This window comes from Octopus bimaculoides, chromosome 2 (genome assembly GCF_001194135.2).
Source record: "Octopus bimaculoides isolate UCB-OBI-ISO-001 chromosome 2, ASM119413v2, whole genome shotgun sequence".
NCBI lineage: Eukaryota > Metazoa > Mollusca > Cephalopoda > Octopoda > Octopodidae > Octopus > Octopus bimaculoides.
Window position 1 is genome coordinate 103,030,994 of NC_068982.1, and position 17,792 is coordinate 103,048,785.

General features: G+C 33.6%; 1 protein-coding gene across 2 annotated transcripts in view; it reads right to left on the minus strand.

Annotated features, from left to right (window-relative positions):
- Nucleotides 1-1,483, minus strand: part of LOC106872342 (xaa-Pro aminopeptidase 1) — a 79,624-nt gene extending 78,141 nt beyond the window's left edge. The window contains exon 1 of one of the 2 annotated variants that reach the window (XM_014919299.2): nt 1,389-1,483. The gene's annotated coding sequence lies outside the window, so the exon portion shown is untranslated. Of the gene's footprint in view, nt 1-419; nt 538-1,388 lie in introns of those variants that run through there. The other variant, XM_014919294.2, reaches the window with a different exon arrangement.
- Between the last annotated feature and the right edge of the window lie 16,309 nt (nt 1,484-17,792).

Consider the following 17,792-nt stretch of genomic DNA (forward strand, 5'->3'; position numbering starts at 1 on the left):
ATATATATATATATATATATATACACGTGTGTGTGTGTGTATTATACACACACATACATATGTATGTGTGTGTTTAGATAAAGATAGTTATATACTTATGTGTCTGTGCACACACACACACAAACAGACAAACATTTAGTAGGTTTGTCTCCTTTTCTACATGTTTCTTTTTGTTTTGTTTGTTTCATGTTGCTTTATATTTCTCTTCAAGGTCAATAATTGTAAATCTCATTGAAGAGAATGGTGTTATCAAGGCATCATACAAAAATACTTCAAATCTGCAAGCTATACTTGTTTTAATAACTAACACAAGTAAAAACAATCACCTTAATGTTTGTTCAATTAAATCGGTAATCTGGGACAGATAAAAGGTAAAGTAAGTATTCACAAATCACAACACTGTACGCGTAAATATCTACCTTCTGTGGGGTCATTCTTTTACTAAAAGCTGTGCCTTCGCTCTTGTCATCTGCATGAAATCTATTGATAGAATTTTTGACACACATCGCACAGTTATATATAAATCACGCTCATATATAACATATACGTAATGTGTGTATGAGTATGCGCGTGTGTGAGTCTGTGCATATTATATTATATTATATTATATTATACACACACACACATATATATATATATATATATATATATATATATATATACAGAAATAGATATTTGTTTGAATATCTCTGAACTTTCGGTTTTTATTTTTCTCTTCTTTCCATTCATTAAAAAAAAAATGATAAAAATGAGTCAATCTTTAAATTTATGAGACTGCAATTTAATAATAAAATAAATGGTAAAGATAAAAATCAACAAAAACTTCTTAAGTAGCTCGGATAACAATAACGAAAGTTTGGGAGGTCGACGTGTCCTAGGTTAGTATAAACTCCATCATGTTAACCAATCAAGTAATTCTTAATAAATTATGTCACTGTTTTTATAGTCGTAAAAAGCAAAGTTGAAAAGGCAGAAGAAAAGAAAATATTACTCATTTTATTTCAGATTTCTAACGCATTGCATGGAAATTAATATCAAAGACATTGGATGATGAAATAATTTTTTTACTATCAGTTTTTGTTCAAGGATTAAATCGAAAGTGAAATAGAAACAAATTCTAAAAATGACGGATTTTAAAATCATAATAATAAACACAGAAATTGGAATTAAAATAATGACAAAAAATGTAATAAGAAAAATATTCGGATTGCAACTTGTAAACTGTTGCCCTTAAAAAAACATCGTGCACCCTTATGAATTTCTTTGGAGTGTTTATCTTTTTCTTATTCTCCTTTTAGCTCTGTGAATATTTAAAAAATATTCTTTCCCCCCTTATTTCAAGAACAAGCAAATTATTTATACTAGAAAGATCGACACGAAAAACCAACCTGTCAGTTCATCAGCAACTAGCCACTATCGCAAGCTGGAATAGATCCAAAATAATTCGGAGTCATCACTAGAAAGTAGTTTGAGCAGAGCAAGCTATTGGTTGTGACAACATGAGACAATAAAGTACAAATAATCTTACAAAGCAATACAGTTTTGCAAAGAAGATCCTTCGCTTAAGAGTCACCTTTCGCCCATCATACATACCTATCTATCCATGGAACCATCTTCAACGATCGTTAAAGATAATCGCTTTATTTATTATCGCTGTTAAATAAAGGTTTTATATTTTTCTTTGACTGTTAAGTTCTTTAAGGAGCAGAAAAATACCAATTAATGCATTAAATTCCGATGAATTTTGCACTTCTACACTAGCAATGGCCCATTTGTTGACAATCGTTTTCTCTTTAGGGTTTTTACAAAACAAAACAAACACGTCACCTTGACCTTCATCACAATATCCTGACCTCTTTTTTCTAAGTTTATTGAGAAAAAAACAGGATGAAAACAGAAAGAAAAAACCTCAGAAACACTTAATGCTGTCACAGCTTAGACAGAATTATATCAGCCTTCAGATTATATAAATAAAAAAAGACGGAAAGATCGGAAAAGAATGAATGCGATATGGAATCTCAACAGGAAACACACGCACTTTGCTACGTGTTGCCTTATATATATATAAATAAATAGAAATACAATCTAGTAAAAACAATACAGCTTTCTCGAGAATGTTTGCAACGTTGCCTTATTTTGGAAGTTTCATTATAAGGTAACTGGAAATTACTCCAAAGAAGTTCAATATAGAATGGTAAGTGGACTTCATATCTTAGAAAAGGATATAGTACATTCTTCCAGCTCACCCCAAGCTGAAGAGGCGTGTGCACGTTATGAATCAGAGGCAGTTGATTGGCCAAAATGGTGCCATGACGTCACAGTCACGCGCACTGGTCCACCGTCGTCCTCTGCAGAATCAAAACAAAACTCCATGTTGATTACTACTTTGAAGTGAAATAATGTAAACACGACAGAAAGAGCCACTCAAAACGTTATATTAACTCACGCATTGACATTTAAAGTTGAAAACGATCAGCCAAAGTAAGTCTAGAATCATTTATAATCATTGTTTTTACTTGTCATTATGAAATTTAGCTAAAAATTATCGTTTCTCTTTACCAACTCTCTCGTTTGTGTTGACTATTTCACCCCCACCCCACCAATCAAAGGTTTATATATTTTTATATTTATTTTACTTGTAACAACACTTAGTAAGAGAACGCCTTACATAGTGAACTTTTTAACTCGTTTCAGGTGATTTGTTTTCTTTCAGTGTTTTAAAATATGCATTTATAAATATGTTTTTCAAAAATGAAAAATCTAAAGAGGAAAAAGAATGCTTGTTGACTAACTTCGTTGAAATATTGCTGTTCTCTTCCATCATCAGTTTTGATAATTGAATTGCTATGGCTAAAAAGAAAGACGAGATAGTCATTTAATTGCAATAAAATTCTGTTTCATATAATCTTAATTCGTTAGTTTTTCAACACAAAGTAAATAATTTGTTTTACTTTTTAATAGCGGACGACTTTTCCGTCGATCTTGCTATGATTAGGAATGAGGGGCGAACTTTCAAGGAATTTTCCATTGTTATTCCCACATATCTTCCCCCTTTCAGCTCTAAAGCCACGACGACAAGATTATTTTCACAACAACATATGGAGTTGCGACAGTAATCTGTTGAAGTCTTGCAATGTTTTATCTTGCACAAGCCTAACCTAATGAATACTGTGATCCTTTGGGCTGTTTAGTCTCATCCTAATACATCAAACCTGACTCTGGAAAGTTCAGACCTTGGAATAATTTTAGCTTATTTACATATGCGTGATGCGAAATGTATTTTTAACTTTGTTATTATTGTTGTTTCCATTATTCATTCTCAGTATGTGATCATCTCCCTCCAGAAAGTTCTACTCTGGATTAATAATATATTAGTAATTGTTGTTTTATACATTTTAAGTATTAGTATTTGAGAATGGCTTCGACGAGCACCTATTTAGCATAATTATCAAGGCACACACATACACATATCGCTCGCTCTCTCTCTCACACACACACACACACACACACACATATATATATATATATATATATATATATATATATATATATATATATGTATGTGTGTGTGTGTGTGTGTATGTGTAAGTTGTCCCCATTTAACTGGACTCAAAGGAGAGGGAGTGAAAATTTAAAAAAAAAACGCTTTTAACTAAAATTAAAGAAAAGAACACTTCTAATAAATGAGGTTACTTAATTGATAACTATCATCTAAATTTAGAGACCCTGGAAAGCAGTGGCAATATTTTCCTTTTCTCTGGTCAATAATATATTTGTATTGCACCATCCGTTGCCATATAGCAACTAATAAGGAGGAGGAAGAAGACTCGAAGGATCTTTCTGGACGTGGTTGTCAAGTGACACTTGGGGGTGGTAGAGGGCGGGAGTTGAATCTTCACGCATTATATAATTATAATGTAGCAAACAAAAATTTGTGTTTCCTTATTGTTTTTCTTGCATCATACACTAAAATAATTTGATAGTCATCATTGAAATCACATTCATAATGAAGAAACAAAAGAAAACATGCTTTTGCTGATGTATTTTAGAGACCTGTAACATTTCTCTTTCTGCGAATTGTAACAAATAAACAAGTTGTTTCTGTCTTTGAATAAAATACATTCTGTTTCTTTTTTTATTCATTGTAACAAAATATATGTTAACTTTCAGAGAAAAGGATGTGCCGTTCTTTTTATTATTATTTTTTTCTTTTTGCTTTACTGTATAATCCACTACGACAAATTTTCTTCCAAAATCATTTATACGGAGAAAAATTATCTTTAACTTAATTACATTGTACTCTAGTCGCGTCTTGATTAATGTATGAACTTAGATGACAATTTGGAGCCCAGGCCAAGAGTAATCTTATACGTTTCTGCTAATCCCACACATAGTTTTACTTTAACTGGATGCTTTATCCAGTTTGTAACTGAATAATTTAAAGTATGAGCATTTAGGAGACAAGATGATGGGAAATACCCTGGTCTTTTAATAGTACTTTTCTTTATACACACATTCACATACATATATATACATAGATACAGACGTACACACAGACAGACTCGCGTGCGCGCACATACTCTTCTCACCTGATAATAAAAGATAATTATAAATATTTTGGTTTTTCTTATTCTCAAAGATAACTTTTTCTTTATACAATGAATACATATTTCATCGTTAATATCATAATTTGAAACTTGCATATTTTTCTGAATTCATAAAAGCTAAAAAAAAAAAAAGGGAAAAGGTGGGAGAGAAAGAACTGAGATTGTTAATTGGGATAAAAACAATAAACTTAACAATTCTACTTCAATATATAATATCAGCTTCTATAATATACACTAATTACTCGATTCCACCCATTTATTAACTTTCATCGTATATACGTATGCATATGTGTGTGTATGTGTATACATATGAAGATACATAAATTATATACATACATTATATATGTATGTATTATGAATACATTACACACACAATTTGTGTGTGTGTGTTTGTGTATAATACACTCACACACGTACATAGAGTCCAACCCATGCCAGTATGGATCATAGGCGTTAAATGATAATGACACATATGCACACACACACACACACATTTTATATTACACGAAAATAAAATAGGTGTTACTCTACTGAAAAGTATTGAGTAATCCTTCAATTTTGTGTATATATATCATACATATATAGATTATATGTATAGGCATATATTTCTATATACATATAAAAATGCCTGTGCATATATATATATATATATATATATATATATATATATATATATATATATATATATATATGCATGTTGTAAATTAATGGGCAGATAGAAACAACATGCTACTAAATGAGGAAAAATTTGGAATTATATACTTTAGAAAAGAGAATGTGCTTGAACAACCACACTATCTTCCTTCAGGAGGTTCACTCATGAAATTCAACACAGACTTAGGTTTAATTGTTGATAATAACTTCAGCTGGAGTGCTCACATCAAGAATTAAGTTGATAAGGCTTGCAAAGATGTGCTCCTGGATCCTCAGAACTTTTCAGTCTAAAGAGCCTGATGTTGTGGTCCTCCTTCACATAGTCACACTTAGAATATTCTTTCCCCTTGGCTAGTGGTCTCCTCATATCAAACTAAACACTACAAGAATTAAAGCACCCAAGGTAGAAATTGCAAAAGTACTAACCTTGATTATTGGGACCATCTTAAAATATTGAAACTCTTTTCTCTTGAACACCATAACAGTGTGGAGAATATTTACTCAACATTACTCAAATAGGACCCTGTGCTACATGCAACTCAGGCTCATAACACATAAGCACATTGCAACACAATTACTTTTTCTACAACTATCCCTGCTCTATTTAATATGATCCCAAAACAAATCAAAGAAAAAAATTCCCATAAACCTTCAAACAATATCTTGAAAATTTCTTCAAGGAATGGCATACAAACCACTTTTACCTGGATGCATCTCAGCCAACAACTCCTTGCTTAAATGGGCAGTGATACCACAAAAATGACTTAAACTTAAATTGGCTTAACAGATTCTATCAGATGATGCTATTATGTTAGGCATGGGCTTGATAAGCTTTGGCCAAAACATCTAATATACATAAGTTAAACACACACACACACACAGAGTATATGTGTGTGTGTTTTATATGTATATGTATGATATATATATAGTTTGTGTTACATAATAAAATAAGATATCAATCATGGGGTTCTGGGTTCCATCCCATTGTGGAGATTGTAAATGTTCAAAGTTCTTACATTGTCACACTGATTCTGTGTTGTGATAAACATATTTATACTATATTGCAATTAGTCGAATTTCCACTGATCAGATAGCTAGAACTCTAACTTGTGTAACCCAACAGTATGTATGTATGTTTATTGGTGATGCTACTGTTGACTTGGATAATGATGGACAGTAAGTGTTCCAGTTGTTTGCTAGACGGATTTGGCGTTAGTGGTTGAGAACTCTACAGAAAATTGTACACATAATGTAATCTTCACATGAGCTCAACTTGATTAAGCAATCCATGCAAAAGATTTTGAGTTTTCTTCTCTCCATTTTCCTTCGTATGCCTTGGATTAAGCTGAGGTTATGGTAGAAAATACTTGACCAACATGTCGATTTGTGGGATCGAACGCAGGGTTTCATTATTGTCAAGAGAACTTCTTAACCAACAGGCTATGAGATTACTACACACACACACACACACACACACACACATATATATATATATGAAATAAATGTATTTGTTGAAAGATTTTAAAATTCCCATCGATAGAATTTTATTTCCTATTTCCATTCTTTATATCACACTATGTATTTATGATTAACCGAGTTAGCTGTCTGCTTCAGAATATCTCATGCAGAACATATTGGAATTGACTTGTTATTTTGCTTTCGAGTTATGATATAAAAGTACATTATATTTAAATTATCGAACTGTACAAGTGGAAATTTTAGAGTTATCTCCCGTTAGCATATTTACATACCTGCCAATTGATAAATTTACATTAAGCACGCAAAGCGAAGTCGGGTCAATTCTTTCTTGTTTTTGTTTTTCTTCTTTACAATCGCGACACCGAATGCTGGATCTTTGGATTTTATATACACCACTTTCCTGACAATAACGTAATTTCATTCTGTTGGAGTAAAGTAGTTTTTTTTTTCTGCCTAAACACGAAGCAACTAAGGTCACCATTGTCTCGATCTCCTAATTCTTATCTATCAACGATGCTTTTTCAATTTATGTTACTGTATTTAATGCTTGTAAAATCAAATTATATCTAAAAGAATATTTCTTGGAAGACTTTTATTTTAATTGGCAGTCTTGTATTTTGGATTCAAAAAAAAATTTCTCCGCCCATGATACTGGAAATCAGGCAAACGAGATTTCTTTTCATCTGTTTTTTTTTTTTCGTTCTTTCCATCTTTAGTTTTATTTTCTTAAATCTAGTAAGTAAAACTTAACAACCATTACTTAACATGAATTTTCAAATAATTCAATTTCTATTTGAATTATCATAAAACGATATGGCAATATTTTAATGTGGTTACGAGGATGGGGCTGACTGAAAGCCCTTACAGACTGGTAAATTGGTGTGGTTGACATCTGGAAGGAAAATCAGTGAGAAAGGGAATTCCGGAGGATCGACATTCTGCAAAGAAGGATTGGAAGAAGTGGTTAATGTGGGGTTTGGGTGGTGAGACACAGAATAACTGACGAGAGGAGAAGGTTTGGGTAGATGTTTATAAGTCATTAGCTCTGAGTATCAAAGGCTCTTGTTAGTACTCATGAAAGATCTTGGATAAGGGTGATTTAGAGATCGGGGTGTGTTGGTGAGTGACTCCTTGCCAATTAGTTGAATGGTCTTCTTTTGGATGCAGCCTATATGCTTTTGGGGCGGGGCGGGGGCAGTATCTTATTGTGTCTCATTTGTGCTTCGTAGAAAGTTAACAGTTGTTCAAAGAAAAAGTATTTATGGACTCTGAAGACGAAGACTAAATAATATACCAGGTTCATTAATTTCTAATTATAACTTTTTAACTCTTATTTGCAATTGTATTATCCAAAATATTCATAAAAATATTTGTTTTTATTGCTTTAACTTAGCACATCACAACTGTTGCAATAAGACTGAAATTCCTGTTTCTATGAATTGAATAACGTGACTATATTCTTACCTTATTTCAAACACATTTCATACGTACACTACTTTTATTTTTAACATTGCCAGTATAGTTTTAAAAAGTTATGATAATGTTAATTTTTCTTTATTCAGATTAGAGTATTAAAGTTGGTGTTAATTACTAACCCAAAGCTAATGTTTTCAAATCTTTCTACTGAGCAAGTGATATAACAAACCTCAGTCAAACATTCTCTACTTGGTTATGTGATTGTCATCTCTTACACTATTTTCCAATAAATCCATGTAGCTGTTAGCATCCAACTCATGTTAACATGATACAACTATATATAACACATCACCTAGTTTAATAATATCATCTGGTCTTTAAATGTTTTTTGCAGACTCACTCTTTGCAAGCATTTGGACCAAACCCTTGTTTCCCCCCACCTACCTTATTTCCCCCCTACTCCCATCCTCAAGCCTACTGTAAATGTTCGGGATGGGCAGCAGTGGCATAAATCTCACCAATTTGAAAGAGCCTGCAAAGGTCTTGACTAACTTATTTACAAAAAAAAATTCTTTCTTTAGATCATTAGAAAAAAACATTATCTCATACCAATTTCATAGGAGTTACTAATCTACACTCTATATTTTAAGAGTTACTTGAAGAACAGCCTGAAAAGTTTAGCTATTCACTTTCTCTCTAAAGGACCAAGAAACAGCTTGGTCTTATTCACTCTCTTTCCATATGTTTAAGTTTCAGTTTTTAGGTTTTGAAGTAATTTTGTAATAGATGCTAAATTGCCTACAATTAGAACCTTGCATATGACTTGTTCAGGAATGTATTGGACCTAAGTGGTAAATACTCAGGTATTCAATGTCCTTAATTTTAATGTTATTTTTAGGCCTCATCATCTGTATCTTCATAAAAATATTTCTAGTGACATATGACTTATAGAAGTAAATACCTTCCTAAAGTATCTAATTGGTTCACTTTTAAGCATTCTAACTGTTCATATCCAGCCCAGATCTGGACTCTCTCACCTTTCCTACAATGTATGTCATTATGGAAATATACAATCTCATCATTAAAATCTCAAAGGTATGAGATAACGCACGATTAATTCAAAAGAATGTGAATAAATAAGCATTAAGTTAGATACAAGAGTTTCTTGCTTTCCATCAGCTACACTTAAATAATTACCATATTTTTAAAACAAGCGCTTCTGTTCATATATGAATCCTATCAATTTGATATGTTATATATAATATGTCCACTCAAATTTTTTTTTTACTTGGCATGCAAACAATTCTGCCAACTCACACATTCCAACTATATTAATAAACTTAATCCTCTAGTCTCAGGACTACCTTTTTCCATAAGTTACTTGTATCTATTGTCTATTCTTGTGACTTTTGACACTAAAACAGTTTTTCTTTCAGTTACTTAACAAAAGTTCCATGTCTTTATTCTGTTTTTGATGAGCACCAAGAACCACTGGAGAATTAGTACACAATCAAGGAACTCTGTGTATTTTACCTCAATCAAATTATCTTGGTGGAACCTATCTTTTCTCGAGCTATATTCATAGAAAGATTTAAAATCTTTGCTAAAATTTTTGAAATTATTACTACTTCTGCTGCTTTTGGTAATGAAATGTACCATTGTGATGCATATGAATGAAGACAGCTGCATAAAAAAGGGTCAAGCTCTAATTGTGGAGAGTACCCTGTGGAAGGAGTAGACCCTGGAAGACATGTGACAAAGTGGTGAGAAAAGATTTTTGGGCACTGGGCCTCACTAAGGAAATGACAAAGGACCATGCGATGTAGCGATTCGCTGTACTTGAGAAGACATGTCAAGTTAAGTATAATTACTGTCTTCCACACATACAGGCTTGTCTTTTCAGATGCCAGTGCCACATAAAAAGCACCCATGCCAGTGCTGCATTAATGCATCTTTGCCAGTGCTGTATAAATGCACTTGTGCTGGTGGCACATAAAAAGCATCCAGCACACTGTTAAGTGGTTGGCATTAGGAAGGGCATCCAGCCATTGAAACCATGCCACAACAGACAGTTGGAGTCTGGACAGCTCCCTGCTAGCCAGCTCCATGTCAAATTTTCCAACACATGCCAGCATGGAAAGTGGACATTAAATGATGATGATCATCATCATATCAAGGTACCTATTGCAGTTAGGGTAATTGGTCAATGGGTTAAATGTCTTAAGTGTCACAGATGCAGTGCTATGACAGTTATAAGAATACAAACTACGAACCAGTTTCCTTCTTGTTGATAAGCTGGAACTCTAGTCACATTGGACAGCTTTGACACACCTAGAGTCCTTGCCAGTTGCCAGAAAACTTTTGACAAATATGCTATGCCATGCTGTAACCTTCTACCGTATTTCTAAATGCTACATAGTCTCATGATTTGCTTAATGGAAGCTAAGCTAGAAAGAGTTCATTGACCTCCCCGTTCATTGTTCGCTATTTATATTTACGCTATGTTATACTGTTACTAAACTGATGAGTGCGGATGTAATCGGTTGAAGGCATTTGGGAGCTGGGCATTCTCGTATCCAAGACCTTCTCTTCTATTTTCTACTCGGCATTGCAAGTCTTCAGGTAGTTTATTTTACTTTTGTTTATAATTGCTGTACTACTTCAATTTCTGCCTGGCTTACACGATAAAGTTTCTGTTAGTAATTTCTTCTGTGACTACTATTATATTTATTATAACTACTAATACAACTGTCGCTGCTGCTAAACTACTACTATTACTACCACTGTCACCGCTTCCATATCTAGTAGTAGTAGTAGTTGTTGTTGTTGTTGTAGTGGTGGTGGTAGTAGTAGTAGTAGTAGTAGTAGTATCACCACTGTTACTACCACCACCGCCGCTGCTACCATTTTAATGCCTATTAGCTCTCTCAGCCACTATCACAAATGATCTCTCAGGCTACTCCTTTGTCTACTACCAACTCTACTACTTCTGCTATTGCTATATTTTTACTACATCTATCATCATCAGCATAATTAGTATCAGCAATACTAATACAAACATAACTACACCTTGTGAATGCTTCTACTACCATAACTTATCATCAATAAGCTTCTCTTGCTGCTGCTGTGATTATTATTATTAAAATTATTACTATCAATGCTATTATTATTACTATTATAATACTAACTGTTACTACTATCTTAACAGTTATTGTAACTACTACAACCACTACCTGTGCTACTTCTATCAGAACTATATTAACTATTAACTTCATTATTACCTTAACTATTATTATATTGGCTTTGATTACTATTACTAACACCTTCATTCCCCCAGAGCTACTAACTACTTTCTTACTACTATTATCACCACTACCACCACCACCACCTTTACTACTGTTACCATAACTACTGTCACTGCTTTATTTCTAGGCGATACAATTACATTTTGTCTACTGCTACTATTACTACTACTACTACTACTACTAATACTACTACTACTGACAACCGTTATTGCATCAGGTATTGTTGGACTGATTTTGCATGGTAAAGGCATATATGCCACAACTCAGTATCTCTTCTCATCAGTAACTATTAAGATCTCTAGTAAATTTGTCTTTTAAATCTTATTTTTTTATTTTTAGTAATCATTAATTATACTTCTAATTAGTTTCTTTTTTGTTTTGTTATTTCTAAGTTGGGAATTTACACAACTGAGTCAATACAAGTGGCTATTACGATCCTTGGATAGCTAATATAACATAGATGGTGAAGTGTTGGGCAGTTCTGGGTTATCTTTCATTTTCTGTATACAAATTCCCCCTGGGTCAAGCTGACTTTGCTTTCTGGTCTTCCTGGGTTGGGAAAATAAATTAATGGCAGGTTGGTTGTGTCAGACAACATACTTTGTAACCCAAGTTCAAATCCTGACTTTGTCCCTTTTTTTATTCAGACCTGAATGAAATAAGAACCAGTCAAGTATTTGAATCTATTAAATTATCTCTATCCCTCCCTGAAAGTTGTTGGCTTTATGCCACTGTTAGAAATAATATTTAGCTTCTTTTATTATGTTTTCAGTTCAAGTCTTTCAAATAAGCACACATCTATGAAGTCCATCCATCATCTTGATAATAAATTCCACCTGCTCTTTAATTATATAAGTATTATTCAAGTAGCAAGGTGGATTTAATATGACCATACTAGATAGCAGCTTTCATTCTTATGTTATAATTGCTTTAGACATTTCTAAAGCATTTGATAAAGTATGGCATAGAGGATTGCATTATAACCTGACCAGCTATGGCATGCCTGATAGGTCTTTTCCACCATCTTCTTTAATAGGAAGAAGTCTGAAAGTTGTCATCATTTATGATAGCAATGCAGACATAATTCTGGGACTAATGTTCTTTCCACACTTTAACAATGATTTACCTAACAAATTCATAGGATTCCTAATATCATCCTCATCATCATCACTTAATGTCTGTTTTCCATGCTGGCATGGATTGGATGGTTTAACAGGAGCTAGCCAGCCAGATAGCTGCCCAGGCTCCAATTGTCTGTTTTAGCATGGTTTCTACAGCTGGATGTCCTTCCAAACGCCAACCACTTTACAGAGTGTACGGGGTGCTTTTTACATGGCACCAGCATGGGTGCATTATGCATGGTACTGGCACAAGTGCTTTATATGTGGCATCAGCATAGGTGCTTTATACATGGCACTGGCACTGGTGCTTTTCACATGGCACCAGCATGGGTGCTTCTTATGTGCAACCAGCACATGCGAGCCTGCAAGACAAAAACCTCTCAGCTGAGAGAAGGAATGGGGGGCCATGGCCATGAAGGACATACCTGCAGGTATGGATGGCCATGATTTTATGTAACTTGATGTGTCTTCTCAAGCACAGCAAATTGCCAGAAGTTTCAGTCCTTTGTCATCTCCTCAGTGAGAGCCAATGACTGAAAATACTTTCTCACAACTTCATCCCATATCTTTTTGGGTCGTATTTGTTAATAATACTTTACAGCCTCACCTCTCAGAACATTATACAGTCATTAAACTGGAATCATGCAATGAGGAAAATAGTGACTTATTACATTTAATGATTAATCTATTTCACAACCATCATGAAATTCATGACCTTCCTATGTCAGCGGATAGGATTATTTTGAAGGAATTTCTTTGTTTTCATAGGCTTTTAGGTCTTAAATTCACACTAAATTTTATATGAACTCCTACAGTGTGACTATTACCAGTTTGGTGGCTTGAATGGGGGGAGGGGCTTATTCAGGCATTCAGAGAAGCTCCTAACACCTGAAACTCTATTGTATCTTTACAAAAGCCAGATATACTAAAAAATGGAGTAGTGCTTCCACATTTGGACAAGTTTCTACAAACATGTACTGTCCACTCTTGTTAGTGTACAGAATTAAATGCATAGTTTAATTAGTTGTGAACCTTTTTTTTTTCTTTCCTTTATCACTCAATTGCTTCATCATCAACAGAATATTGTAAGTCTAGGTGCAGACATGGCTGTGTGGTTAAGAAGCTTGCTTTGCAAACATGTGGTTTCAGGTTCAGTCCAACTATGTGACACTTTAGACAAGTGTAATTTATTGTAGCCCTGAACTGACCAGTGCCTTGTGAGTAAATCTGGTAGATGGGAACTGTAGAAGCCTGTCATATGTGTGTGTGTATATATTTGAGTTAATTTGACAACTGATGTTGGTTTGCTTACATCCCTGTAACTTCTTGGTTTGTCAAAAGAGACTGATAGGAAAAGTACTAAACTTTAAAAAGATAGGTACTGGGGTTAATTTTTTTTTTTTAACTAAACCTTCCGAAGTGGTGCCCTAGCTTGGCTACAGACTGAAACAAATAAAAATAAGATTACTTCTATGATGGAACATGTTTAGATGAACTTCATTCCTTTGCCTTTCCAGTCTTAGAATTATCCATCAGAATTCAGTCTGCTACATTTAGCAAATCTCACTTGTGCTTCCTGTATATATCACAGATATGCTGCCAGTTTCATACAAGTTCCATACACAAATCCCTTCTTCCCTGGAACAGCTGAATTATGGAAAATAAACTCTCTCTCTCTCTCTCTCTCTCTCTCTCTCTCTCTCTCTCTCTCTCTCTCTCTCTTGTTTTGCTACATACAGAACATAACCTAAATCACTATAAATTCAAGGTTAACAAGTACATTGCCTAATGTTGGTGGTTATATTCAGTACAATATTCTTATTGATTCTTTCATTAACTTCTCATTTTTCAATTCATTCGCTCATTTGTTGTCATTAAGTTTGCTCTATTTTATTGTCATCTGTTCTTTTATGACCATTTCATCATATTTTATTTAAATCTTTTATCAATTATTTTATTACTATATTTGATATACTAGCTTCAGTATACTAGTATATCTAGAAGTAACCCTTGATTTCAAGTAAAGCCTTCTCTCCTCAAAAAGGTAAAAGAGATTGTGCTCTTATATCTTACATTAGAAATCCTTATTAAGGAGCTGGAGATGGCAAAATCATATATGACCTGTTTAGATATTTTATGGTATTTAGTTTAGTGCTTCGTTATTCTGAGTAAAATCTCCCTGTGGTTAATACAATTTATATCAACAGTATAATGGAGCAAATGGCAAAGTTATCAAATGCAACTTTATGGGTGGTCTGTAGAAAATATTATGTTGTGCTTTGGGATGTAACACATAATTCTATGCTGTCTTATCTCACCATGCCATGAAGCTTGGACATCAGGCTTTCTCTAGGAAAGTAAAAGAGAGAGAAAGTAAGAAAGCCCAACTTTAACATACTGACCAAGAGGAGATTTATCTCGTGTGCTTAATGCTACAAAAACAAAAATTAATCAGAGACCCTATGGATCTCTCAACCAAGAAAAGACCAAGTTTTTAAAGTAATACTGGGTTAATTTGATATATTGCACCCTTGATTTTTTAAATTTTATTTACTTTAATTGGGTATCTTGTCAAATGACATCGATAATATTACTAATAGAGTTATTAATATTTCTAAGTCTCTCTAAAGGATTACTAATAACTTAATTAGAAATAAAGAGTTATATGTATGACCAAGATATGTGGTGCATTGTTACACTCAAGAAGACCTGTCCACCACAACAGAATTGAAATCCTAAAACCAAAGTTCCACATGAAAAGCATTGGTGTGGGTACTGGTGCCACGTAAAAAGTACCCAGTACACTCTGTAAAGTGGTTGGCTTTAGGAAGAGCAACCAGCCATAGAAAACAAGCCAAAACAGACTGTAGAACCTGGTACAATCTCTGGCCTTGCCAGTTCCTGTCAAGATGTCTAACCCATGCCAGCATAGAAAATGAATGTTAAGTGTTGTTGATGATGATAACACTATCTCTCCATGTCATAAGAGACAACTAAAAAGATGAGTGACAAGCAAGTCATCAAGCTGTATATTACTGGTCTTAGAAAAATGTCTAATACATGCCAGCGTGGAAGAGTAGACAAGATAATGATGATTGTTAAAAATGAAGAACTATTTCTACAACAGATAATAATGATTGCTTCATTAACTGAGCAATAGACTTGAGGTTCTACCATATCTAGTTTAGTATCTTGTTTTTACCCCTCAATTACTTTTGTGAGATCAATCAGAAACTGAGGTCAAGTTAAAACTTCTAGCATTCAGATTACTCTGTGAAATGTAATGCTTGTCTATTTACATTGTTTCAATTAATCATGAATTATTTCATAGCTTTGAGATTTCAATGCTGCAATTGTTTATTTTTAGAACGACATTGTAGGATAGGTGTGAGAGGCTGGGATCTGGCCAGTTGGAACTTAGAACAGGTAGAATATTTGGGCTGAATATGGCTAGTTTGAATGTTGAAGGGTTGTTAATAGATTTAAATGTCCACTGCTCTTTCAAAAGAAGGTTCATGTGCCTAATAAATAAATAATTCTCTTTTCATAATATATTGCCTTAGTTATCCAGCCAGTAACAATAAACTTCATAAATGTTTAATGGGCAGTAACCGTTTACTTTTATTACTATAATTATTATTAATGTGGTGAGCTGGCAGAATCATTAGCACACTGGGCAAAATGCTTGGCAACATTTTGTCCTTCTTTAGGTTCTGAATTTAAATATCAACAAGGTTGATTTTTGCCTTTCTTCCTTTCAGGGTTGATAAATGAAGTACCAGTGAAACATTGGGGTCTGTGTAATCAACTAGTCCTCCCCCTTGTGCTTATAGTAGAAAGGATTATTATTATTATTTTTGTCTGCTATAAACATGTCTCATTAAGCCAATTACTCAGCCTCAACATGGCACTATAGCCATCCCACTATTCTCTTGCATATACACACACATACACTTAGGTTCTGAGGTGGTTCTCATCAGTTTATACATCTATTCTTATGAATAACTTTTTATTCTTTACACATCTCACTCACTAAATATATTACGAAAATGGTAAAACTAATGTTTCAAATTTATTTAATTGTTATATGTATTCTTCATAAATTTACTGAGTTAATCTGGCTATTTACCACCTGTACTATATGATTTACAATATCTAGTTTAGTATCTCTCTATTGTTGCTGCACTCAAGTAGTGATGAGAGTGACTTAATGTCTGTGGAACCAATAAATCAAATGACAGCAATGTATTAGTGTTGACTCAATCAACTAAATATATCATTCACTTTTATGAAAACAAAAAAATTAACTTTGTAACTGATGAAAGCTGAAATTCCTATAAGCTAGTGGGTGGTCCAAAGATTATAACTGAAATAATGGTAAAGCTTATAAAGCTTCTGGAATACATCTGTGAATCAGTTTGAATTATTGTCTGAAGCTGTTTCACTTCACTTAGTCTGCTAAAACTCCTGAAATGACATAAATGTCATGATGTCCTGTTTCTCAGTTTTCTGCATTCCAGTCTTAGGTCTCGTCAGATATAACCATTGTTATAGAGTGGTGGAGTTGACACAGATGTTGAAGCAATTTATTGATTTCTCTTACCTCTTTTATCGGTAAAGATTTAAGAAAAATCACTACCAAAATAATTTTTGAAAAATATTTTGGTATTTTTAAGCTCATGTCTGATTATTTGTATGTATGCACATGCAGGCACACATGGATGAATGAATGTGTATGTGTGTCTGTGTGTGTGTGTTTGTATGCATGTCCAAAGTAATATATTTTAGCTCAGAGCTAGTGTCCCAGCTTTAACCAACTCTTCTATTAATACTGCCAATTAATGAAGAAATTAGAAGATTGTAACATAGTTGCAGTTCTACAAGATTAGATTTTACTCTACTAGTGGATAGGAGCCATGCCAATGCTTACACAGCTATAGCTGCATAGTTAAGCAGTTTGCTTCCCAAACATGTGAATTCAGATTCAGTCTCACTGCATGGAACCTTAGGCAAGCATCTGAATCTATAGCTTTATGCTGACCAAAGCTTCGTGAGTAGATTTGGTAGACTAAAACTGAAAGAAGCCCATTATGTGTGTGTGTGCATGCACATATATATCAAAAAAGGATAAAGATCTTTCCTAAGTCATATAGACACGTAGGCCCATTTTCCATGGCACATATATTTTCCCCCTGGGAAAGCATGAAATG